Consider the following 25,604-nt stretch of genomic DNA (forward strand, 5'->3'; position numbering starts at 1 on the left):
TTCAAACGTTGTTCCCCTTTGTCAATGATGCTGGACGGGCGGCCTGAGGTCACTTCGGCGTGTGCTTAGTCTAAAAGAAACCCTTGACGGTTGGAATTCAATGGGTGTCATTATGGACGTCTCCCATACCACGAGAGGGTTGGATGGCCGAATGGTTAGCGCACAAGCGAATTATTGAAATAAAACTGAACCATATGTTAGACCCGAATACTGTAAATAATACATACCAATAGCATAGATTGTTTTCACATCGACCATTACATCCTGAACATGGTGTACCTTGCTGATAAGGGCTTACACCCCTGATATTACCACTGAAAAAAAGACGAGATCTATTGTCAGGCATTGTTCCATTCAATATCTAATACTCAGATTGACTGTATTCCATCGGATTAAAAAAATGCCCATCAACAGACTTTACTCTGACGCTGGATTGTTTATATTGGCTGCAGAGGGGTTTTTTGGGGGGGTTTTCTTTTTTTTTAGATTTATTCAAAAATATAACATACAGGCACATCATACAGTATATTACATTATAGGGTTTATCATTACATCATCTGTACATATAATTATGTCATACAATTTCAAAATCATTTATTTAACATTCATTTATTATTGCCAGTACATGTTGATCTTTAGCATTGTGTGCAGGGGTTACGTTATTACTATTATTCTTAAAGTGTACTGTTTTATTGTTACGTGTAATTGTATTTAGCTTGGCTTTCCCCCCAAGATATAAACAACCGTTTTAGATCCAACATTCACAATAGTGTAGCCTAAAACGGTGACCCCAGATAAGTGAATTCAAAGAAATGAAATGAAATGAAATGGGTTTTTAACGTCCTACTGTTCTGCTCCTAAACTGGGTTAATGAAGACGGGCATACGCCATACAGTGTGCTATGAGGGAAATTTTGCCCGGGCAGCGGCGCTACAGCCTACTCTTATATCGAATTCCAACTGCCAAGGGATCATTTACGTGCACGCCATTTTATATACACGAGACCTCGGTTTTTCGTCTCATCCGAGCGACTAGACAGCTTTCCTTGTCAGGCCCTCTGCCCTGCATCACTGACAAGGGTAAACCACGCCGGAAAATCTGGATGAATGAATTCAAAGAAGCAGGTGTAATTTTAAAAAAAAGAAAAAAAGTGTTAATCAAAGAAAAATCCTATATGGTCATGTCCCTACACTATACAACTTGCATCACGACTAATTAAATTAACCGCAATCTCGCAGTTATTCATTTAAATTTGATGATGATGGCGACGATGGCGACGACTACGACGAAGATTACGATGATGATGGTGAAGATTACGGTGACGACGACGATGATTACGAAGATGATAATTACGACGATTACGGTGACTACGACGATGATTACGATGATAATGATGATTATGACGATGGTGATTATGATGATGACTACGATGATGATGATCATGATGATGATGACGACGACGACGATGATGATGATTGTAACTTACGGTGGAGAGTAAAAACAGACAAGGTAGTACATATCCGGACAGACATGCGCAGCGCACCCAACTTCTGTTGTTGTAGACCAGATCATCTGTTATAATAGATAAAGATACATTACGTAAGATTTAGATAAAGAGCTAACCGTTCTTGCTATAATCGTTGAAAAAAATAGATAATGCAAAAGCCAAAATGCAACTTGGAAAGTAGAAATTAGGAAATTAACACATCGAGATATTAGTGCATATCATTTTGACTTCCTTTCGACATTTTGAGTTTCGCCTCAGAAGTTAGTGTTGTCTGTACGTTCCATTGAATACGCGCAATGATAGTTGAATTTTGTTAAAGGACAATATTGGTGCCAGTCATTATCACATATGTGATAGAGCTGGTTAAACACATTCCAAATATAATTTTATCTCAGAGATCATAGCTCTATCACATATGTGATAATGACTGGCACCAATATTGTCCTTTAACCATGGCTTCATACGGCATGTAAAATATACCTGGAGTGTACAGACTACAACAACTTCCGAGGCGAAACTCCAAAAGTCGACACAACGCTAAAAGGTTAGATCTATTTAATAAGGCCAAATTCAAGTTTGGTCAAAGGTCACGAGATGTAAACAGGGCTAGCGCTAATCCCAATCCAACCCTAACCCTGGACCTAGCCCTAACACTTGCGGTAATCTTAACCTACAATCTCGCCAACAATCACATGCTCTAACCTTATTTACATCTCAACGACCTTGACGAAAATTGACTTGGCCTTAACAAATAGATCTAGCCGACGTAATACCTGTGTATAGTGACAACTTCCGGTGGGCATACAATCCTTGCCATCCCATTGATATTTCTCGTCATACCAGCCTTTTAAACCATAGTCTATCAACATCTTTAACGTTAACCCAGTGCCGGAAATCATAGCAAGATTCTCTCCACGACCTTCCATCTGGTGACCCCATTGGCATTGTTTAGCCCAATCCAACGATTCATCCGCCAGCTGATTATTCCATTTCTACAAAATTTTAAAGTATTGGTTAGATGAATATCCAACAACATTAGAATTGTGACACTGTGTTAAGCCGTTAGCCAAACACTAATTACTGTGAATTATTTTGACAAACTTGATATAAAGAGAGGGAGAGAGAGAGAGAGAGAGAGGGGGGGTGTTTAACGTCCACTCGACACAAACTAGGTCATTTCGGGACTAACACATGGTTCAATTTTATTTCAATAATTCGCTTGCGCGTAGGGGTCTTTAGCAGTGGGAGGAAACCGGAGGACCCGGAGAAAACACACGAGGTTGGACAGGCGACCCTACTCCTTGTCACGTACAACAGGGGATTCGAAACCACGCCAGTCGACTCAATGACAGACTTTATGATACAGCGCGCGCGCGCTAACCATTCAGCCCCCCCCCACCCCAAACTTGATATAAATAGCTAATTAAATATTGAGAAATCCCTTTTATATGGCATTTAAAATATACGCCTTCTTATATTATCAGCTTATTAGCACATGGCATTTCTTCGTTTTGTTGTGAATTTCCCGGTAGTTCTAATTTTTACAGCAGAATAAAAAAAAATACGCGGGGAATACAAATAAAGGAACCCCGATCATCAAGTCGCATTATCCCTAATTTTTTTTTTTTTTTTTTTTTTTTTTTTTTTTTTTTTTTTTTTTTTTTTTTGCGGCGTTCGCCATTCGCCGTTTTAGGAGAATCACAGACACCGCTTCTCAAGTTGCGTTATTCCTATCTATTTGGCGTTCGCCACTCGCCGTTTTAGGAGAATCGCGTGTTAATTATATTACGTATCAAACACGCACGAACGTAGATAAACATGAAGATAAATCAAATGTAACACAATAATACTATAGTATATTGTTTAAACAACATGGTTGATGGATAGACAAACTTCTCAAACAGGGGAGTTAATTTATTCTTCTAGTCTGTCATCATTTGTAAAGGGCGCACTCTTAATTACTTCAGTGACACGCAGAAGTTATTAAAAAAAACAAAGAAGTAGTTATATCAATATGTTTATTGATTTTAAATGACTATAAAAGTAAAAAATAACAGAGAGGTAATTATATCCATACCGTAACGCTGATATCGTTGACTAAGAAACAAATAACTGTTATAAATATGACACTAATAGATCAAAGTCGTCAGTTTATATACATAATGTGTATTAGTTTTTTTAAAATTATTAGTAATCGGGCAGTAGTTATTAAGTAGGTGTTTTGTCACTATGGTGTTAAAACTGTGACTATAATATACACCACTATTATCCAAGTTTGTGTATTCATGAGTGATGGGTGTTATAAATAGTCACGATTTTACACAAGTAGTAAATTACAGCTAGTTACACAACTGCTAATTAATGACAACTGTATAATTTCTAACCACTTTCTATACATACTAAACATTAGTTTAGAATACTGAACATTTATATGATTTAAAGTAGCTAAGGCTCTAACTCAATATCATCCAAAGGCTTCGACATTGAAAACACGAATTATTTGCCACAGGCGACCCAATTCCTTGTCACGTACAGCCAGAGGGTCGAAACAACGGCAGTTGACTCAATGACAAACCATTCAGCCATCCAACACCACTACAATGGCTGGTATCTATGGCGGTATGTTAGATTTAAAATTGTAAATTTGTTAAGGTCGTGGCGTCGTCCAACTTCTATCCAGGTAATTTCTAATCTCTTAATCTCTGAATGGAGATATCAATGCAATGTTCCCGATATGGTGCTCACTCATTAAATTGTACAAACATTGGCGACACAAGACGATCTCATGATGAGAGAGAGGGAAATGGGGTTTAACGTCCACTCGACACAACTAGGTCATTTCGGGACTGACATATGGTTTAATTTTATTTACATAATTCGCTTGCGCGTAGGGGTCTTTAGCAGTGGGAGGAAACCGGAGGACCCGGAGAAAACCCACGAGGATGGACAGGCGACCATACTCCTTGTCACGTACAACCGGGGATTCGAAACCACGCCAGTTGACTCAATGACAGGCGTTATGATACAGCACGCACGTGCTAACCATTCGGCCATCCAAACCCCCATCTCATGATGGTGGTTGCAAGATAGAAGATTTGCCCACGAGGTTTCACCTTATCAGTGGTGCAGGAATGAGGACAGGACACGGACAACTGTCTAGTCGTTCGGATGGAACGAAAACCCGAGGTTCCGTGTATACATTGACGTACACGTAAAATATCCCATGGCAGTTGGAATTCGATATAATAGTAGGCCATAGTTTCGCTGCTCGGTCAAAATAGCACATTGTATGGCGTATGCTCGTCTTCATTAGCCTGGTCGGAGCAGACCAGTAGGACGTTAAACCCCATTTCATTTCATTTCCAAATCCCTAATCAAACGAAACACTACCAGGAGTGGGGTGAAGACTGGCTTACGCCATACTGTGTACGGTACTATGACAGTGGCGATACGGCTTGCTCTTATATCGAATTGCAACTGTCAAGGGATCTTTTACGTCCACGCCAACGATTAACTAATCCAACCAATTTGAATTTATTGAATTACAATGAAAATACTTACCAAAGCATACATATCAGCGGCCCGTAACTCTCCTCTGTATTGGTTGTGCGAATCCAGAAGCAACTGTTTAAAATGCAATGATAATCCATGTGAAGTAGGGCCTTGTTGTGGGTTTGCATGCTGTGGGTTAAGATACGGCTGTTGTCTTGGAATATATCTCCGAACTTGTTGTTGTCGGACAACTGGCGTTGTAGGCCTCCTCCAGCGACGTACTGGTCGTCTTGTGCCGCTAGTTAACTGCGAAGTTAAAGTTTGGTGTCCACCACTTTGAAATAACCGTCTTAATCTTGCGAATACCGCAGGGTCATTTGTTTGAATGGTATATGATACTTGTCCCTGTGAGTGAACTCTGACGGACAACACACACACCGCTAGTAGTAGTAATAATCCCAAGTATCCCATATCAACCAATAATCCTATTTTGTTTTAAAATGTTTTCTGTGGATGAAGCTTTGTTGTCCTTCATATAATAGGATGTAATGATATGTAAAGTAAAAGACAGGACATCTACCCGAGGCCATGTTTTATTTACACGTATATTCACCCTATTCAATCAATCAAATGTCTATCGAACAATAACGACATTTGTATTTTTATATGGTATTGTTCACCAAGTCGTCACAATTGTCATTACCGACTATAAATTCGGAAAAAATAAATGAAATAAAATAAAATGGGGATTAATGCCCTATTGTTCCTTTCTCTACCTACTCGGCTGATGAAGGAGGTAAACCTGTAACCCAATCGTTTTCCACAATTCTATGGTTTCGGGCGCCATTTGTAATAAATAAAGAAAACATATCCCAAAAGACAATGCGGAAATAATTAGTAATGGCTGATTCACCAACGACAAAATAATAATGAAAAAACGTGTAGATCGGACGGAGCAGGCATAAACGACTGTCGTTAAATTTTGACTCATGTTGACGTATTTTACCGAAACCGAACATAATTGTTTTCAAACAAACACAGTATTGTTTTCAAAAAAATATAAATCATTTTATATACATTCATATTGCATTAACATAAGCCTTTACACTGGTTGTCGTCGATTTTAATGTTTAAAAAATATAGAGCCATACGCCCTTAAACAGTTGGGTTCTAGCCAAATAGTAGTCTTAAAGAGAGAGAGAGAAATGGGGTTTAACGTCCACTCGACACAAACTAGGTCATTTCGGGACTAACATATGGTTTAATTTTATTTCAATAACTCGCTTGCGCGTAGGGGTCTTTAGCAGTGGGAGGAAACCGGAGGACCCGGAGAAAACCCACGAGGTTGGACAGGCGACCCTACTCCTTGTCATGTACAACCGGGGATTCGAAACCACGCCCGTTGACTCAATGACAGACCTTATGATACAGCGCGCACGTGCTAACCATACGGCCATCCAACCCTCAGATTGTCATAAAAGACACATACTCTAGTATTCTGATTGGGAAAGAAGTGAACTAGTATACCACGTATTATGCTTTAAGAAATAAGATGAAATGATCGGGATAATTAAAGATGCATTATGGAAGATTAGATAAAGAGTTGGTAGTTTTCACTATAATACTTAAAAACTAGATAATGTAAAGGGAATTTGCTGAAAATTTCAGTCAAATTGATTCACCCTGAACTGAGTATTTGGCGATTGAATTTTGGGCCTAGTCTCGATCATCATTACTTAAGTCTGTACGATAAACAAAAAAATAGTCTCGAATATCCATTTTTTGATTTAATCAGAAGCAGCAGACCGAGTTATAATCCAGTTAATATCGCAGGCTAGCGATGCCATCGAGAGTTGATTATGGTCTTGTTTTGTTAATTTAGCTCTTGCATAATGTATATTAAATACGTTTATGCGCGATTCAGTATGTTATTCAAGACCACTGACATGGCCCAGTGAATAAGGCGCTGGCTCACTAATCCAGGCGACCCGGGGTTTGGGATATCACCCAATCGAAACCACGCCAATCGACTCAATGACAGACCTTATGATACAACGTGCACGTGCTAACCATTCGGCCAACTCGCATCAGGTGGAGCTGTCTTTTCTCTTTAATTTGAACTGTTCACATATTTTACCAAACATGATTGATTAGAAATTACAATATTGTTTTCAGAAATTGAATATAAATCACTTTACATACATAAATATTACATTAATATGTGTTTTTAGAACCATTTTTGTCTATTTCAAGGTTCCAAAAAATAGAGCCAAACGCCCATTAATCACTAGTGACAATGTTTTAATCATCTTTTATTGAAAAAAACTAATCAAACTTTTAAATCTATTGGAGATAAGTGTCTGAACAACCAAGTCATATAAATTAGATTATAGTTTCATTATTTATTTTATCGTAAAGAATGCACATCGCCTTGTTCATTCCTTTTTAGTTGTACATTGATTTTAATGTGGTTGCTGGTTGAATAAATTCATATCCAGATTATATAGTTGTTCCTGAAATTCATATCCAGATTATATAGTTGTTCCTGTTTTATTGGAAGTAACCGTCTGGGTTACAATATTATAGGCCTAGACATGTAATGGATTTAACACTGAAGTGAATGGGGAGGGGTGGGAGTATACTAGTTACTATACATGTAACGTTAAACTGTGTGTTTAACGTTACAATTGATACAGTCTAAGACTCCTTACGCAAGTTCAAATAGGTTGAAACGCACAACTGTCAACACATATCATTACAGTTTGTATTGGAATAAGTAATTCTATGACAAACAGTGAAGACTGGACACTAAAATAGTTACCGAACAGTTTTTCTTTGTGGTTATGCATTCTACATTTGCATACCGATGTTTCTTGTAATGACGTATTACGCACTGGCCAGTTGAAATTTCGCGTAGCAGTTGGGTTTCATGAAATCATATAAATATGCTGTAAGGCTTCACCTTTATTTCAATGGGAATTGATTTATTATATGTTAAGCTATGTGCAGTACTGTTTTGGGTCAGTTTATGTGTAAATTAAGGGAGCTATAGGCCAGTAACCTTTTTGCAGTCATTTTACTAAAAAAAACTTGCGCAAAGGAACTCTGGCTTGAGTAAGGCGGACGACATCAGTAGTGGAACCATTTCTAGGAGTATACTAGCCCGAGTCCACCTCGCAAGAGACGAAGGTGTCCATTCTCTTTTTAAATAAACCCAGTGCCGTAGATGTGGTCGCAGTTGTCGCTCACACCTTTTTTTTATACGAAAATAGTTATGCCATTGGCAGGTATGCGGCGGGTGATTAGTTTATTGTTGGTTACCGAGAGAGAGAGAGAGAGATGGTGTTTATATGAAAATATTTATGTCTGGTAGGTATGCAGCAAGTGATTGTTTTAATGCTGATTACAGGGATGGTTAGAAATTGGTGTTCAGATCAACACGGTTTGAGTTGCCGTTCTGAGAGAGAGAGAGAGAGAGAGAGAGAGAGATGGGGTTTAACGTCCACTCGACACAAACTAGGTCATTTTAGGACTAACATATGGTTCAATTCTATTTCAATAATTCGCTTGCGCGTAGGGTCTTAAGTAGTGGGAGGAAACCGGAGGACCCGGAGAAAACTCACGAGGTTGGACAGGTGACCCACTCTTTGTCACGTACAGCCGGGAAATCGAAACTAACCAGCCGTTCTAAAGGAAAATTGAACCCAAAACTTATGAAATGTTTGGTGGCCGTGCTCAGTAGCCCGGTCGGTTCATAAAAAATGAAATGAAATGAAATGAAATGGGGTTTAACGTCCTACTGTTCTGCTGCTATGCTGGGCTAATGAAGACGGACATACGCCATACAGGGTGCTATGAGGGAAATTTTGCCCGGGCAGCGACACTATCGCCTACTCTTATATCGAATTCCAACTGCCAAGGGATCTTTTACGTGCATTCTAATGTATACACGGGACCTCGGTTTTTCGTATCATCCGAAGGACTAGACAGCTGTCCTTGTCAGGCCCTCCGTCCTGCATCACTGACAAGGGGGGACCACGCCGGAAAATCTCGATGAACTTTCTCGACCAATGCAGGGATCGAACACCCGACCTCCAGGCTAGCGAGCCAGCGTCTTACCCACTTAGCCACGTGATCCCCCAAAACTTATGAAATGATTAGTGGCCGTGTTCAGTAGCCCGGTCGGTTCATAAATGTAGGACGTTAATCCCCTTGTCATAATAACAGAACACAATTTCTATGGGAATACAATCACTAGTTTTATTCTAAAAGCACGACGTTTCGACAAGTATCCTCTTGTCGTTTTTATACTTGTCGAAACGTCGTGCTTTTAGAATAAAACCAGTGATTGTTTCCCATAAAAATTGTGTTCTGTGTACCCCAATCACTAAATGCCACTTAAAGATTACCCTTGTCATAAGTCGGTTCACCAATATTCCAGAATGCGGGATATCAAACAAATACTTGCGAAAGAAGGTGTAATCATATTTAATTAATGGTTAAAATTTCACACATAAACACATCCTCGTGAGATGGTCCTATATTGTACATCTTGCCGCCTGGGTAGATTATTACCACGTCCTCGGAATCCAGCATATTTGGTTCGTTTGGATGCCAGAATGTAGTGTTGATGGGCTCATTACGATTGCTGATCCATCGATACTCGGATTCCTGGTTTACAGCTCCTACAGGTACGTAACCACCTACCAGAAAATTGCCACCTGGAAAAAAGCAAGTGATATTTTGGTGGTTGTGTGATGGATCACGGGTAGATCTTTGGACCGTCAACTGCGAGGCGATAAGTTGCCGTCATAGGTTGCCGTCATCCCAATGCTTCTCGACGAATTTAAACTAAAAACATCCCTTATAAACAGGGGTATAACGTCCACTCGACACAAACAAACTAGGTTATTTCGGGACTAACATATGGTTCAATTTTATTTCCATAATTCGCTTTTGCGTAGGGGTCTTTACCAGCGGAAGGAAACCGGAGAAAACCCACGAGGTTGGACAGGCGACCCCACGCCTTGTCACGTACAACCGGGGAATCAAAACCACGCCAGTTGACTCAATGACAGACTTTATGATACAGCGTGCACGTGCTAACCATTCAGCCATCCACCCCCCTGATTTCACAAGGATTGAAAGGTCACGGAACGCTGATTAACGATAGGCGTCACAACAAATTCAAAATAAACTAGAACCCCGAAGGAGCACTAACGTGTTTCGGTACGTCAGGTCACGTCAGGTCACGCCTTGTCACGTCAACAATCAAGTTACACCATGTATTATTGAGTATAGTTACATCCAATACTTATTAAAGTGAGAAAATAAACTGTCTCTAAGAACTGTTGCCATTTGGGGTAGGTTCAAAGCAAAAAAATAGTTTTTGAAAATCGGGATCAAAAGCGGGGCTGAATATCGATTTGAAGGTGTTTTGTAAAATCCAAAATGGCGGCGAAAATGTTATCGAGCAAAGTCTCAGAAAATGAAAGATAATATCTGGGGCTAACCCTCTCCATATCTCCTTTTGTGTATTTTTTTTTTAAAATATAGAGAACCATTTATGTTCTGGGAAAAATCGGAATCATCGATACTTTCCGGAAGTTTCCGGAAGCCGTCACAAAAATGTTTAATATGTTATTTTGAAGGCATCAATGTGTTCCTTATTCCTATCAAGTTTCAACTGGGTACCCAATTACAAACGGAGACATGCCATCTTCAATTTCGAAAAAAATTTTGATGCTAAAATTAATCGAATGAACTTCCAAGATTATTTTTTGTCTCATCCGTAAAACACCTCCTGACTTGCGAAAAGAATGGCGTCTAGATCTAGTTCTCCGGGTTTCGTCAAGGTCGCTGAGATGTAAATAAGGTTAGGGCACGTGACTGTTGACGAGATTGTAGGTTAGGGTTTGGGTTAGGGCTTGGTAAGGGTTGGGGTTCATGCTAGACCTGTTTACATCTCGTTACTTGGCCGTTGATTGGACCGTTGCTGATCGCTTTATACCCACAACCCGTTGGAGCTATCATAAAAACCCAATGCTTCACACCGAATTTGGAAAGGAGTCTGTCAAACCCTGTGGCGCCTCTATCAGATTCAAAAAAAATTGAAGCCAAATCTGTTAAAACCATAGTCTCTATCGAGTTCACAAGGTTTTCGGAAAAGGAGGAGGGGGGATAACTGAAACACGGACAGGGGCGATGTCTAGTATGTCCACATATCAACTTTAACTTACTTGGATTCACTAATAATAAATTCGCCATTTTTTCTGTAGTCTCCATAGAAACCAGGTTTCCACCATCTTGTTTACAGTAATTTTCAGCCTCAGTCCAGTTTAAAGAAGGAGTCATCATCTTCAGACAGTAATTAGTACCAGAAAACATGGTGTATTCTTTTGATACACAATCAGATCTGTCTGAAAATGGACCTAAATTACTATTAATGCAAACAACCCTATTAAGGGCTAGATCTATTTGGTAAGGCCAACTCAATTTTTGTCAAGGACGCCGAGATGTAAAGAAGTTTAGGACCCGTGGCGAGATTGCAGGTTAGGCTTAGGGAAAGCGTTAGGGTAAGGTCCAGGGTTAGGGTTGGGATTAGCGTTAGCCCTGTTTACATCTCGTGACCTTTGACCGAACTTGATGTTGACCTTATTAAATATACCTAGCCCCCATTTAGCGCATCAGAAATGTACACAGCTGCTAACTGAAATGAAATGAAAGGAAATGAATTGGGGTTTAACGTCCTACTATTCTGCTCCTATGCTGGGCTAATGAAGACGGGCATACGCCATACAGTGTGCTATGAGGGAAATTTTGCCCGGGCAGTGGCACTATCGCCTACTCTTATATCGAATTTCAACTGCCAAGGCTTTCTTTACGTGCATTTCAATGTATACACGGGACCTCGGTTTTCCGTCTCATCCGAAGGACTAGACAACTGTCAGGCCCTCCGTCCTGCATCACTGACAAGTGGGAACCACGCCGGAAAATCTGGATAAACTTTCTCGGCCAATGCAGGGATAGAACACCCGACCTCCAGGCAGTGGCGGCGCCAGGGGGGGGGGGGCAAGGGGGGAATTTGCCCCCCCCCCCCCCCATTAATCTGGCGAGGTCCCCAATGGACTCGCTACTTTGGCGCTCACAAGGGGAATTCGTTGAGGCTCGCATGTCCGTTCCTTCGACATTTTGTTCCCTAGTCGGATAAACTAGTGATCAGGCGACGAACGGTATCTGGGCAGATCTATTTATCTCGCAAGTCCGTTCGTTTGACACTTTACCTCATCGATCAGTGCCTGAAATACTGCCAGGCTGCATTCCCGGCAACCTGTTTTTCAAAATTTTCTGGGGGAGGCCCCCTACGCCTAGTTGAAGCTCGTGCCTTTGCCCCCTTAACCTTGGACTTTGCCCCAGCTTTGCCCCTCCAATCACCGACGGCTGGCGCCGCCACTGCGTCCAGGCTAGCGAGCCAGCGTCTTACCCACTTAGCCACGTGATCCCCCAGCTGCTAACTACTTGAACCTGGAATATAAGCGGTGTGTCCGATAATCTGATTAAAATACAGATCGATATTTCGTTTCGTTTTTGTTTTGTTTTGGGTTTGTTGTTTTGTTTTGTTTTTGTTTTTTGGTTTTTTTTTTGGAGGGGGGGTATAACTTCGATGGCCTACATTATATGAAGATCTGGCAAGTTGTACTTGTAGGTCGTGTCAGAGGTCGTACGAGGGACTTTTGACCCTATGACGTCAGACATTGATTAATCAATCAGCGTTGACGTTTCTAGTGATTTACCCAAACTCCGTGCATGACAGGCAAGAACTCGCCCTAACCCTCACTTCAAACAAAACGCCGGTAATATAACAACTCTTCCAGATCCTAGTGTAGTAAAGACAAGTAAAACGAAATTTTGAACATAAAAAAACGAAACGAAATAGGATCTGTGTTTTAATCAGATTGTGTGTGCGATGAAGATTTTGAATTCATATTGTCATGCAAGGATCCGTTTACGTGTAAGCGAGTCGAGCATCCTGTACCACTTTCAAGGAAATGCCAAGCTCTGATCGATGGTAAGGGACGTGCACTGGAACATCGAGTTCTGGCGTTGTCTTCCATGTAAACAGGCCTTGTGACCAGTGCGTTTTTTGTCAAAATGGGGAATAACCATAAATTTCACGAATATACTGGTCGCGTGTAAGATTGTCTGGTATGGCGAACATTTCCAGCTTTCAATCATGCGAGCCACATCCGACACTAGAACGGTCAGGCGAATAAGCCGCCATTCTGTGCCTCCACATATGAATTCCCCTACCGTGATATGGAGCAGAAACCTGCTTTCATCGGACCAATGGGAGAGAGAGAGAAAACCCACGAGGTTGGACAGGCGACCCTACTCCTTGTAACGTACAACCGGGGATTCGAAACCACGCCAGTTGACTCAATGACAGGCCTTATGATACAGCGCGCACGTGCTAACCATTCGTCGTAGGTCACGATATATAAACAGGGCTAACGCTAACCCTAACCCCAGACCTAGCCCCAACCCAAGACAAAGCCCTAAGCCTTACCCTAACCCACAATCCTCGGCAACAATCACGTGCCCTAACCCTGTTTATATCTCGTGACCTTGGGGAAATCTGCAGGTACCCATGTATCCAGGTATCTTATCTGAAATAAACCCAAACTTACCTCGGAACATTTCATATATAGAATCACCGACACCAATCTTCAGATCTCCTGTTGTTTCTGATAATGGTGCATAATTTGGCGCCAAACAGTAGCATACATTATTTTTATAATACAGCTCGCGCCAATTATACAACTGAGAACATAAAACACTACATTTTATTTTGGTATCAACATCAAAACTTTTATAATATCGTGAAATTATTATTTCTGTTAATTTACGTTTAATCCAGAATGATTCTGATATCGCGCCACATGAAATAAACAAAACACAAATTAAAAGCAGTACGTTGAAACGAAATGCAGACATTTTGAGTTATTTGGTTTCAGTAGTTGCGCCTTTCTTAGTTGTCATTTATGTCTTAATTATTGGTGAAGTTATCATCGATATTGCTGTCGAATATGTGTTTTCCCCGCGTTGTTCTGTTTAAATGAATTGAGCAGTCGTTGACCGTAGTTCATGTAGTAATCCACCCTATGAATTGAGCAGTCGTTGACCTGACCGTAGTAATCCACCCTATGAAGCATCAAAAAGAAGATATTGGAATTATTTCGATTTAGATATTGCTGTTGAATATTTATTTTCTTGATACAAACAATCATAATTTGTGAAATCGATATATCGATCTCTGGAGTAAGAAGCCCTCTCAATATTGATACTGTTGACACTGTTATCATGCTATTAGCCTAATCGATACACTAGTCAATTCTCCTTTTAACTCCAATACCCATATTCATCATTTCTTTACGGTTCTCCAAACACAAGACTTTCACAAACTATTTATAAATTGAACCCACCTGACTATTGATGAAGGTGATGTTTGACGTACCTTTGGTTCGAACTCAAGGTATTCAGGTTCGAATAAACTTTATTACAGTTAGCATAATAATATCACAATCCTTTTCTAATCGGGGAGGGGGTGGGGGCGTTTGATCATTGAGTCAAGTGGCGAGTTTCAATTCACCGGTTGTACGTGACAAGAAGTAGTCAAAGTATTTGCTCATTCAAGAACGTTCTGAATTGACGGAATGGGCACCGTGTGACAAGGAATGCCGATCGAGTGACACGGAATGGTGTCACAGTCCTGCCTGTAGTGTGAGCGACATCGTGACTTACTTACTTAATCAAAAGTTTCAGCTATGGCGATTGGTCAATGTAGAATAAGGTGGGTTGGATGGCCGAATGGGTAGCACGTGCGTGCTGTATCATAAGGGCTGTCATTGAGTCAACTGGCGTGGTTTCGATTCCCCGGTTGTACGTGACAAGCAATAGGGTCGCCTGCCCAACCTCGTGGGTTTTCTCGGGTCCTCCGGTTTCCTCCCGCTGCTAAAGACCCCTATTCTCAAGCGTATTATTAAAATAAAACTGAATCATATGTTAGTCCCGAAATGACCTAGTTTGTGTCGAGTGGACGTTAAATTCCCCCCCCCCCCAACCCACCCCCGTGATCTCATACAGTGGTAAATGCCTTCTTTTACCACTCTCATAGTAGCTAATGATTTATCAATATTAAGTGATAATAAGTTAGTAAGTATCTTTAATGTGGTTAACAATGGCTGTTGGCCATTATGTATACAATATAGGATTCAGATCACTTAAACAGCATCGATTAAACAGCATCAATATTAATGGAAATAATTTCTGTAGACCCTTTTATCACTTAGTATTTTCACTTAGTATTTTCACTTAATGGTATAAATTTAGGTTTCTAACAAAGGCGGGCATTGAAATCATTGCCGTGACACTTTTAAACGCCAACAGAGAGACTGCCATCGGTGGAATAGTAGATTCTTTTAAAAACTAACCATGTGATAAGTGTCTATATTTAATAATATATAGGCTAAATCTCAGAAACTCTGAATCGATGTCAAAGTGTTTGCTCAAATGTCATTCAAGAACGTTCTGAATTGACGGAATGGGCATCGAATGACACGGAATGACAGAATGGGCACCGTGTGACAAGGAATGCCGATGGAGGAGTGACACGGAGTGGAGTCACAGTCCTGCCTGTAGTGTGAGCGACATCGTGACTTAATCAAAAGTTTCAGCTATGGCGATTGGTCAATGTAGAATTAGGTAGGTTGGATGGCCGAATGGGTAGCACGTGCGTGCTGTATCATAAGGTCTGTCATTGAGTCCCCGGGTCCTCCGGTTTCCTCCCACTGCTTAAGACCCCTACGCGGAAGCGAATTATTGAAATAAAGTTGAACCGTGTGTTAGTCCTGAAATAACCTAGTTTGTGTCGAGTGAACGTTAAACCCCATTTCTCTCTCTTTCCCTCCCTCTCAATGTAGAATTGCGTTCTCGTGTTGATTCAACATTTCGTGTCATTAGAAGACTTCAATCCCGGAACATCAAACCGAGTTTCACCAAGATTTTGATGACAAAGGCAATAACTCTGCAAGTAGGATTCCAAATTACGTATACTCAAACAATGCCAGCAAGTCTAAAATAAAAATCTTAAAAAACTAGAGCAATTACCAACAGACAATGTGTCAACCAACCATATTGGTTGTGTTTATGGTCCGATATGCACGAATATCGAAAGGAACCGAGAATTACGTCACAGTTCTACTCCCAAGGCCGGAAGATACAACGTAACTTGATTTTTAAAGATACACGATTGTTACGAGCTAAATATGCCTATTGCAGATCTTTCTTTTGGATTCAAAGTTTATATAAACTATAGACAAGACCATATAGTCAACTCTCTAGGCCATCGGGTGGTCAAGATTTAAATTGATTAGAACATCTGCCAGATAAAATAGTTTAACGAAAAAAATGATAATCAAAAACTCATAATTTCGCGCAAAATAAAGTAATGTTACTGAAAATTTCACCCTATTTTTGTAGCGGAATGACGAGCTCTTTATCTAAATCTTACTCTCTAGACCATGTAGCACCATGGGTCGTCTATCAGGCATGGGGAACGGACCCACGTTAAAAACCGGTCGACACATCCTACGTATGACCAATGCACTATATTCTTACTACATATCATAATAGCCTTGTGGTCGTCTAGTAGTTTTTATTGTCTTCTTTGCTTTCTTTTCACGTTGTGTATGTCTAATAGTAAGTGCAGGGGGACTGCACCACACAAAATTTACACAAAAACAAATACACGGACAGGACATCATACTCAGGAAAACACAAACATAAAGACAATTCAAAAAAAGTGAATGGATCCGGGGGCTAGCCGTAAGCGTCCACTGCGCTGTACAGTCCCGGGTTAAGACGTTTATCTTCTTATTAGTTAAGACGTTTGTCTTACCACGAATAACAATGCAAAAGTTCAGTTCTACATTTTATATATCAAGCTGGATACATATGGTACAATGCATAAGAGATTACAATAAAGCCATTCTCTCAATCTCATTCCACCCAGACTCGCTGAGCCTGCTGATAGAAATTGCTACATCTTCTCCATCTGGAATCCAGCGGCTGTCTGACGAATGGTCAGAGATATGGCTTTGGGTTTGGACCTTCAATTATCTAATTGGTCAAATATGACGTAATTAATTATAGTGATTGGTTAATTAGCCCAATGGCGTCGAAAATCACCCTTATATGGACAATGGAAACTTACACCAGAAGTGTCACACGTGTTATTTTGTTATTAACCTAGAATTAAATGTTTACCAAATTATAACTGTTTTTATGTGAAAGTTCGTCACTCAGTATTTGAGTGCATGAGATCTGACTGATAGAATGACCAATAATTAGATAAAGATACAATATAATGCTATTATTAATTTAAAGTTACAATTTCATATTTTTAAGAGTATATCATAGTGAGAACTGCCAGCTCTTTATCTATTCGTCCATTATTACTCTTTAACATTCCATGGGACTCATACATATCTAATTTAACATATCAGATGTTCGAGATTTAAAAAGTTAACGATCAATAAGTTAATCGAAACACTCATAATTTCGCTCAGAATAAAGTAATTTGAATGATGTGTTCAATATATTAATTTGTCATTATCTAATTTTGAACTATTATTGCGAGAACGACAAACACTTTACCATAATGCATCTTTAGAAACGAGATAATTAAAAATATTAAAAAATATCTATATCCCTTTTATTTAGTATTCTAAACCTTTTATAATAGCTTTCATATTCTTTTGTTTCACTTCATGCATTTCTTAAACTCTCCAAAACGTCAAAGGGAACATTGGAATCCAATTAAAATCTTTTGGTACTTGATGTTGATGATAAATAAAGGGAATATTAGATGTAAAATAATCTATATGTGATACATTTAATATTAATTATTTTATTTGACGTTTTTCTTACTCTTTGTTTCAATTCAGGGAGTCGGGGTTTGCACGTAAAAGAACCCTTGGCAGTTGGAACTCGAGATAACAGCAGGTCGTAGACTTAATGCCAGGGCAAAATTGACCCCAGAGCACACTACATGACTTTGCCCGGCTTTATAAGTTCAGTCGGTGTTGGCATTTCATTTGTTTCAATTCAAGTGTAATTTTTAAGCCTTGAAATTTCATGGGATACCAGTTTAGGTTTTCTAAAAAGCTGAAGTTGGGCTTCACGAAATTGAAGTTTTACAATTGTGCGCTGTTTTTGTGATTATTTCTCTTCCATTATTTGTTTGAATATTCTTAATTAGCGTTTGCGTGGTTGGATGGCCGAGTGGTTAGCGCGTGTGCGTTGTATCATAAGGTCTGTGTTTGAGTCAACTGGCGTGGTTTGGATTCCCCGGTTGTACGTGACAAGGAGTAGGGTCGCCTGTCCAACCGCTTGGGATGTCTCCGGGTCCTTCGGTTTCCTCCCACTGCTAAAGACCCCTACGCGCAAGCAATTGAACCATATGTTAGTCCCGAAATGGCCTAGTGAACGTTAAACCCCCATCTCTCTCTCTCTCTCATACGCACCGAACCACCGTGGCTCCCTCTTTATAGCGCAAAAATACAACAAAGTGCACTTCCCTTTATATCTTAAAGTACAACTGATGCAACTCCATTGATATCTGATAGATCAATTCCAAGATTCTACAACTAAACAAAGAAAAACTACACCTTTAAAGGGGGTTAATCACTTCTCGTTGGCACCTAGAAATGGACACAAGTAGGTCGAAAAGCATATATACTAAGCAGCAAAAGAAACGTCAGGTTGGTATGTTACTCTGAATAGACGCATTGCATAAAACTTGCCAATTGTTTTTATTGTATATTTGTGACCACTTCTCCAACTTTACCTGAGCAATAAGGCTCATTCCCAAACACAGAATTGAACACAGGAAATGTTTTCAGAAACGCAACCTGACTTCTGAGATGGTAATGTGTTCTCCATGAGCTCCATGATTTTCATGTAACTCATGCTGCACGTGCTGTTCACCGGGACCAGCCCTATAAAATGCACCCCCATACCTGGTTGAATCATTCAGACTACCACGTCAGCAGCATGCCACGACTCACGACAGCTCAGAGGAACCAGGCGCTTGGAAGACTCGACGCTGGCCACACTGCCCAAGCCGTTGCTGATCACTTCCAGGTCAATGTTTTAAATAAATAAATTTAAATAAATTAGTGCTAGTTAACCTATCTGATGCCTGGGCCGGATAAACACCCGTTCCAAATTATTAGATTTGACATTGCCATAACTCTGGCAGTAATTATCGAAATCGCTGAAAATCAATAGGCTTCTTCGTTTCGTCTCATGACCTTAAACACCGTGTATAAATTTAAAGTCAATCAGATATTAACTTTAGTCTTTAGAGCGTCCATAAGATTTTTTGAAGTGATCAAGGGCCATCGATCTGGCAGTAATCATTGGAAATCGCTGAAAATCAATAGGCTTCCTCGTCCCATGACCTTAAACACTGTGCATAAATTTAAAGTCAATCGGATATTTACTTTGGCCGCTAGAGCGTCCTCAATATTTTTTGAAGTGATCAAGGGCCATAACTCTGGCAGTAATTATCGGAAATCGCTGATATTAACTTTAGCCTCTAGAATTAGGTTCCGATTTGTTGTTCGACTTCCATTCATAATTAAATCAAACAATGGATAATCGAGACTATGTTTTTTATCCTACCGACTTTAGTAATGATGATCGAGGCTAGAGTCAATATTCAATCGCTAAAATTTCGGTTCATAGAGGATCAGTATGAATGATATTTTCAGTAAATCCCCTTTACATTATCTAGTTTGTAACTATTATAGTTAGAACTGTCAGCTCTTTATCTAATCTCCCATAATGTATCTTTAATACGAGATATTGGAAAATAAATTGACGAAGACAATATATAGAGGATATTTGTCGTTTTAGAGTGAATAACATATTTTATTTCATCGAGAAGCAAGAAAACTTATATTTTCACGAATGCGTAGCATGAGTGAAAATAGAAACGTTTTCTTGCTTAGAGATGAAATAAAATATGTTATTCACGACAAAACGACAAATGTTCTATTTATTTTATGATTTTTCAATCATTTTAGGTAAAAACAACATGGACTACTTTAGCCAGTGGAATAACACTTTTATTTCACTGATAAAACGCGGTATTCCACTACTGATTATAAAATAAAATGATAATATCCTAAGAAATGTTAACACGTGAGATTGTTCCTATTGTAGGGGCGCTTCTGCACTTAACAATAAATATATCGACTATAGTCGCTTACAAACATCATTAAACTACGACCGCTCGATGATTTTGCTTAGTTCAGAGAGACAGGACTGACTACCAAGAAGACAGCAATTACTGAAACCAAATGACTCAAAATGTCGGCACTTCGTTTCTACGTGCTACTTTTTATTTGTGTTTTGTTTAATTCATGTGGTGCGATAACACAATCATTTTGGATTAAACGTAAATTAACAGAAATAATAATTTCGCGATATTACAAAAGTTTTGATGTTGATACCAAAATAAAATGTAGTGTTCTATGTTCTCAGTTGTATAATTGGCGCGAGCTTTATTATAAAAATAATGTATGCTACTGTTTGGCGCCAAATTATACGCCATTATCAGAAACAACAGGAGATCTGACGATTGATGTCGGTGATTCTATATATGAAATGTTCCGAGGTAGGTTTGGTTTTATTTCATATCTTTACGGGGATTGTTGGGCTTTAGCGTAGTAATTTCCTGCAGCAAGCAGACTGTCCTATGAGAGAAATTTTAACATTATTATTATTATTATTGTTCGATTTATATAGCGCTTCATTACACGTGAAGTGTTTCTAAGCGCATATCACAAACATATACTTCAAACACACAGAAACAATCAAAATCAGGAGAACATAATTAAACACAGCTGCCTGTTAGGCGCTATTATTCAAAGGTTTATATCCAACAAATCAACCGGCTAATCTCAATATTGAACTCAGTCGAGTTATTACCTGATGAACACCTACACCAAGTAGAGTTCAAAAATAAAAACGAAGTTTAAAAGAATCAACTTCATTAACAAAAATTAAACAATCAAAAACTAAACAGATAAATCAAATTCAAACGAAACAAATAAAACAAAGAAAATGAAAAGAGCAGTTCGTTACCATTCTACATTAACAAAATAAAGGAAATCAACTTGTGAAAATTTTTTCAAAAAATAAGAGCAAAGTAACACTTATGTTAATAATTATCAAAAGGAACCAAGATCTTAATGATAAAAACATATATTTAAAGTTTCATCCAAATTGGATAAAAACTGTGGTCTCTAGAGGGTCCACAACCTTGATATACCATATCTATCTATTTCTTAATTAATTACAGGTATGTAAATTATTGTACCGGTAACCTAAATTTTATGAATATTGTTGTGATGTTATGACGATGTGCAATGCATATTGATATTGTATTTACCTGTTTAAGATGAGTCAATAAAAATCTTTTCTTAAATATTTAGCACCCATGCCATTTAATTGGACATACGGTATCCGAGACTTTGTTTAATATTATCATAGCAATCCAATAGTACATGTACCTATGCCTATTTAAAGATACATTCCTGTGTACAAACTGGGTGATTTATGGTATTATAATAGGACTAAACACATATTCAAACTAATTAATGACATCGGCTCTTATTTTTTGATCAGATCTGAACTACCAGACTCTTTTCCTTACTAAGGGGGCACGAGACGGGAGATTTCACTATTTATGAGCCAGCGCTAAGCTCACCCAATTTAATTAAAACACAGATCCAAATTCTTTTCGTTTAACTTGTCTTTACTACAAGAGGATCTGGAAGAGTTGTTATATAACCCGCGTTCTGGTGATGTGAAGGATTAGCCAATGAAACGGCCTGTTACGGCAAGTTTTTTGGCGTGAGGTGCATGGAACTGTGGGTACACCACTAGAAACGTCAACGCTGGTTGATTAATCAATGTCTGACGTCATAGGGTCAAAAGCCTCTCGTATAGTCTCTGACGCGACATTCCATTACAATCGGTCAGCTCTTCATGTAGTGTAGGCCATCGAAAGTATTAAAAAAAACGATTCACCGTGGTCTCTGAGGAATGAAAGATAGACAGGGATGAATTGTAATTTTATATCTCGTGTGAAGGTGAAATTTGTAACCACACAGTGGCGATTCTGTTTACCTTTAATCGAAGTTCGACATCCACGGAATCTTGTACGTTCGTTACTACTGCATACGGCTAAATCTATTTGTTAAGGCCAGTTCAATTCTTGTCAAGGTCGCGGTGATGTAAACAGGGTTAGGGCACGTGATTGTTGGCGAGATTGTAGGTTAGGGTTGGGGTAGGCATTAGGACTAGGTCCAAGGTTGGGATTAGCCCTGTTTACATCGCGTGACCTATGACGAAAAATTGAGTTGGCCTTATCAATTAGCACTATCCTACTGCATTTGGTACTTCGATATGTAAGGTTTCTCAAATATTTCTTTCTAATATGAACCCAATTGGAACAGAACAGTAGGACGTAAAACCCCATTTTTCTCTCTCCCTTTAAAATCCGCTATCCTCACACATCGGGCTCTAAACCCACGTTTGTTCTAATGCTATTTTGAAATCCTTACTTTCAAAATAAGTTGGAATTGGTCCGCCATAACGAAACTAACACTTGATTAGCATGCGGTATTTTGTTTGCTTTAGAATCGCAAAATTTGGCTTGAGAATTCTGTTGGATTATTAGAAATTTTCGTCAGATTTCACGAGAAATGATTCTTTTTGTTGAACATAGAAGAATTATGATGAAAAGGAGAAAAGTAGTAACGTCAAAATAGCAGACGTGAGGGAGATCGGTATTAGACCGGTATTATATGTAGGTCTAACTAACCGATTATGTAATATTTTATTTTAGTGCAAACTCTAGAATAATTTATTATTTTGTTAAATATTTCGTTGACCCCTGTCCCTATAAGAATCAATTTTAATTTTAAGTAACCGTCATACAATGCACAGCGTTACCCTTCCTTTCCATCCAGTTGGATGCTTGGGTCACCAAAGATGAATAGGCTAAGTAGGGTTATTTGTATTAATAGTAGGCCTATTTTACGTCCATTTGCAGACAGATCTGATTGTGTATCAAAAGAATACACCATGTTTTCTGGTACTAATTACTGTCTGAAGATGATGACTCCTCTAAACTGGACTGAGGCTGAAAATTACTGTAAACAAGATGGCGGAAACATGGTTTCCGTGGAAACAGTAGAAAAACAAGCCAACGTATTACTAATAAGTCAAAGTAAGTTTATTTCAAATTTATTAATACGGCACGCCTCGTCCTGCCCCACCACCATTCGCCTTCAATTGATTTAGCATAGTAATGTTTCCAGCTGCATCTGAACTGGGTTTAAAGACAAATGTGTTTATTCAGGATGGAGGGCCCGACAAGGACAGCTGTCTAGTCGTTCGGATGGGGCGAAAAACCGAGGTCCCATGTTACACTTTGGCCGTAGGCCGTAGTGCCGCTGTCTGAGCAAAATTACCCTCATAGCACACTGTATGGCGTATGCCCGTCTTCATTAGCCCAGTTCGGAGCAGAACAGTAGGACGTTAAACCCCATTTCATTGCATATGTGTTTACAGCTACATGGGTTTCAGGGAGAACGCTAGATGGGAGACGATCGAGAACATTCTAGCACATATGACGTCATGTGTGGATTGTGGGCCAGAGTTGGGGTTAGGGCTAAGCCCTGTTTACATCTCGAGACTTTGGCGAAATCTGCAAAATACCGCAAGCGACACCGAACGAAGACCATCAGCGCCACCAACACCAAAAAAACAGCGAAATCAACTTTGTATATAAATCTAATGTTTTTTATGTATTTTTATAAAACTAAGAAATATCACGAACCAAATTTGCATCATCCTAGGTCAGTGCTTATGTAGAGACTTAACCTCTCTCCCAAATTCTTAAACCTTACCCACAATCCACATATGACCGATGACGTCATATGTGCTAGAATACGCATGACCGTCGCCGGACTAGCGTTCTCTGTGGTTTTATCGTCATCTCTCTTTATTTTTCAGATGAATATTTCCTGGTAGGTGGTTACATACCGATCGGGGCTCCAAATCAGGAATCATCCTATCGATGGATCAGCAGACGTAATGAGCCCATCAACACTACATTCTGGAATACTGGCGAACCCAATAATATGGGCGTTGAGAAAATCGTACAGATGTACCCAAGTGGACATTTGAATAACAGACCATTAACTTATGAGGAAACATTTATGTGTGAAATTTTAACCTTTAATTAAGATACATTTCACCTCTATTTATATCGTCATTGGGGAATCTTGGATATGTTTTTTGTGGGGGCCAGGAAAAATGGCATGATTATTCCGTGGACTACTACGCATCGATGTTAGATATTACGTCCCCATTCCAAAATGGCGGCGATGACATCTTTTTTGGCCAATAGACTATAGTAGTACGCTCGTACTTATTGTTGAATAAACCGCACCTAAAACTTTGGACTAAACAGTATTTTTTTTTCTGCTAAATTAAGCATGCTTAACAAACAGAGAGAAAAAGAAATGGGGTTTAACTAACTAGGTCATTTCGGGAAAAACATATGGTTCAATCTTAATTCAATAATTCGCTTGCGCGTAGGGGTCTTTAGCAGTGGGAGGAAACCGGAGGATCCGGAGAAAACGCAAGAGGTTGGACAGGCGACCCTACTCCTTTTCATGTACAACCAGGGAATCGAAACCACGCCAGTTGACTCAATGACAGGCCTTATGATTCAACGCGCACGCGCTAACCATTCGGTCATCCAACCCTCCGATTCCTTAACGGCCGTTTTATTAACCAATAGTTACCGCGTAACAAAAGATCAAAACAAGATTTATCAAAGCTATTATTATTTTCAAATAAAAATGTATTAGTGCAACTGTGTGTAGCACTCACTACCCGTCGGTCGAATATGGAAAGCAGTGCCAAAGGCTTACCACATTCCCGGCTACACATCTTTTGTTTTCGGCGTTGATCGTCTATTGCAACTCTTTACTCTTGGACTTTGCGTTATTATTTATATGCGGCTACCCAATCAAATATACATGTATATCAGGAACCAATCTGATTATATCAGAGATTCTATTTTGTATCGTTTTTTATAGTTCCAATTTCGTTTTACTTGTCTTCACAACACTAGGATCTGGAAGAGCTGTTATATAACCTGGGCCCTATTTCACGAAATTTTAACTAAAGATAAAATCCAAATTTTAGAAGATACTTCAGTTTTGATTGGCTAAGCACTAAAATCAATCTAATATTATCCAATCAAATTACTAAAATTTGGATTTTATCTTAGTTAAAATTTCGTGAAACAGGCCCCAGCATTCTGGATGGCGTGAGGGATTAGCCAATCAATGAAACGATCTGTTACGGCGACGTCATGGCGTGCGATGAACGGAACTGTGGGTAAACCACTAGAAACGGCAACGCTGATTGATTAATCAATGTCTGACGTCATAAG

General features: G+C 39.3%; 3 long non-coding RNA genes across 3 annotated transcripts; 1 reads left to right on the plus strand and 2 right to left on the minus strand.

Moving 5' to 3' along the window:
* Positions 1-227: 227 nt before the first annotated feature.
* LOC126819749 (uncharacterized) lies at positions 228-5,423 on the minus strand. The gene is made up of 4 exons (XR_007679747.2): positions 5,069-5,423; positions 2,281-2,499; positions 1,487-1,572; positions 228-314 (listed from the first exon to the last, which is right to left on the minus strand). It is a non-coding gene; the product is annotated as an uncharacterized LOC126819749 (long non-coding RNA).
* A 4,120-nt stretch (positions 5,424-9,543) lies between these two features.
* LOC126819748 (uncharacterized) lies at positions 9,544-13,805 on the minus strand. The gene is made up of 3 exons (XR_007679745.2): positions 13,687-13,805; positions 11,239-11,418; positions 9,544-9,720 (listed from the first exon to the last, which is right to left on the minus strand). It is a non-coding gene; the product is annotated as an uncharacterized LOC126819748 (long non-coding RNA).
* Positions 13,806-20,392: 6,587 nt separating this feature from the next.
* LOC126819747 (uncharacterized) lies at positions 20,393-24,582 on the plus strand. Its single transcript, XR_007679744.2, has 3 exons — positions 20,393-20,741; positions 23,187-23,363; positions 24,152-24,582. It is a non-coding gene; the product is annotated as an uncharacterized LOC126819747 (long non-coding RNA).
* Positions 24,583-25,604: the final 1,022 nt, after the last annotated feature.

Source organism: Patella vulgata, chromosome 4, assembly GCF_932274485.2.
Source record: "Patella vulgata chromosome 4, xgPatVulg1.2, whole genome shotgun sequence".
Taxonomy (NCBI): Eukaryota; Metazoa; Mollusca; class Gastropoda; family Patellidae; genus Patella; species Patella vulgata.